The 2,484-nt window shown below is 39.9% G+C and overlaps 1 pseudogene; it reads left to right on the forward strand.

The window, feature by feature from the left end:
- Positions 1-447: 447 nt before the first annotated feature.
- On the forward strand, positions 448-2,164 carry LOC120184476 (annotated as a pseudogene).
- Positions 2,165-2,484: the final 320 nt, after the last annotated feature.

The raw sequence follows: 2,484 nt of genomic DNA on the forward strand, positions 1-2,484 counted from the left end.
CCTTTTAATTTTCACTTTCATGGGGATAGAAAAATTATTTAATTTAATAATTTAAAATTCATAAATAAAAACTTTGAATCTATATTGACACGTGTCACGTTCTAATTATATAGTTAAATTTATTTAATTGAATTAAAATAGCAGCTAAATTGATAGAATATGTAAATATTAATGACCAAATATATAATTATTCCAATTAAGTTTAACGAACATATCACCACCTCTGTTAAAAATTAAATGCGGGTGGTTTAATTGAATCAATTAAATAGTTGAGTGATCTGATTGATTCAATTAAAAGTTCGGTGGTTACAATAATTTTTAATATAGTTTAGTGGTCTACCGTATAGTTTACCCAATCTATAAATACTAATCCCCGGACTTTCACTTCTCTAAATTCAGAAATCTGTTTTTTTCCACCACCGGAATCGTCTCTCCCTCTATTTTGTACTCGCAGCCGATCCACCACCACCACGAACGCCCACCCAAAATGGAGGCCCGCCGGAGATCATCGACTAAATCGGCTCAATCTCTTAAGCCAACGAAAACCATTTCAGTGGAGGAAGATCCCACCAAAGCTTCCGACGGATTACCGCTTCCGTTGTATCTAACAAATGCTGTCTTCTTCACACTATTCTTCTATGTGGTTTCTTTTCTTCTTTCCCGTTGGCGTGAAAAGATCCGTACTTCCACACCTATCAGTGTTGTCACCTTTTTCGAGATCATGGTCATCCTAGCTTTCGTCGCTTCCTTTATTTACCTTCTGGGTTTCTTCAGGATTGACTTTGTTCAGTCTTTGCTTCTCCGACCGTCGAACGACGTTTGGAACTCCGAGGAAGATGATGAGGAAAGTGAAGTTCTGTTTCGTAAAGAAGATGCCTGTAAACTCGCTGGCGGGCAAGCTCTTGATTGCTCAATTATTCCTCTAGCTATCCTGGCACCGATTGTGACTATCCAGAAGGTGTTCGATGAAAAGCTTGTTACAGTTACAACCAAGGAAGATGAAGAAGTAATTAAGTCCTTAGTGGCCGAAACAACGCCTTCGTATTCTTTGGAATCGAAATTAGGTGATTGCAAGAGAGTGGCTGCGATCAGGCGCGAGGCATTGCAGAGATTGACGGGGAAATCCTTATCAGGCTTGCCTTTGGATGGCTTTGATTACGACTCGATTTTAGGGCAGTGTTGCGAGATGCCGGTTGGGTACATTAAGATCCCCATGGGAATTGCGGCGCCTTTGCTGCTTAATGGAAGAGAGTATTCGGTTCCTAACCACGGAGGGATGTTTGGTGGCTAGCACTAATAGGGGTTGTAAGGCTATTCACTTGTTTGTCTGGTGGAGCTACAAGTGTTCTACTGAAAGATGGGATGACTAGAGCTCCTGTTGTACGGTTCGGTACCGCTAAAAGGGCAGCTGATCTGATGTTGTATTTGGAGGATCCTGCCAATTTTAAGACTTTGGCTATTGTTTTTTACAGGTTCGTTTGGATTACAAATAGACAATTTTCATTTTCAGCGTGAAAGATGCAGTTCAGGGTAATATTTGCACTGTTTTACTGAAAAATATTGGTTTCCCTGGCTCTTTTAGATCCAGTAGATTTTGAAGACTTCAAGGTATCAAATGTGCAATTGCGGGAAAGAATCTATACTTGAGATTCACTTGCAGTACTGGTGATGCTATGGGGATGAACATGGTTTCCAAGGGAGTCCAAAACGTTTTGGATTTCCTTCAAACTGATTTCCCTGACATGGATGTCATTGGCATCTCTTGTTAGCTTCATTTTCTTAGTTTGATATTTATTTTATTGTCATTTTTTTTATTTTCTGAACTGGTTTACTGAATTTTATGGATTTTTTTATGGATATAGGAAACTTATGTTCGGACAAAAAGCCAGCTGCAGTAAATTGGATCCAAGGATGAGGCAAATCTGTTGTCTGCGAGGCCATCGTTTAAGGGTTATGTGGTGAGGAAGGTCTCGTTGAGCTTAACATGCTTAAGAACCTTACTGGTTTCGCCATGGCTGGAGCTTTGGGTGGATTCAATTCCCATGCCTGTAACATCGTTACTGCAGTCTACATAGCTACTGGTCAAGATCCGGCCCAAAACGTAGAGAGCTCTCATTGCATCACAATGATGGAAGCTGACCTAATTTAGGGGCTAAATTTTAGTAAATATAAGTATCGAATTAAAGTTGTATCCCTGAAGGAATTGAGGACTAAAGTGTAATATCCCAAAGCTGACAGACCATTTTAGGAAGCACAGGAAAATTTAGGGACTTGAACCTGAATTTGCCCATTTTCTAGACCAGGGAAAAATAAATTATCGATCAGTTTAACCTCAAATTATTTCCCCAAATTTTTAAATCTCTAACCCCTAAATTAAGTTTCATGACAATCACCTTCTTACTTCAAATTTGCCGCCGTCCGGTCTCCTTTGGAGACCGTCGTCGCACCTATCGAGCCCCCAACCCAAACTCTAATTCGCCGAGA

Source organism: Hibiscus syriacus, unplaced genomic scaffold (genome assembly GCF_006381635.1).
Source record: "Hibiscus syriacus cultivar Baekdansim isolate YM2019G1 unplaced genomic scaffold, ASM638163v2 tig00112912_pilon, whole genome shotgun sequence".
NCBI classification, from domain to species: Eukaryota; Viridiplantae; Streptophyta; class Magnoliopsida; order Malvales; family Malvaceae; genus Hibiscus; species Hibiscus syriacus.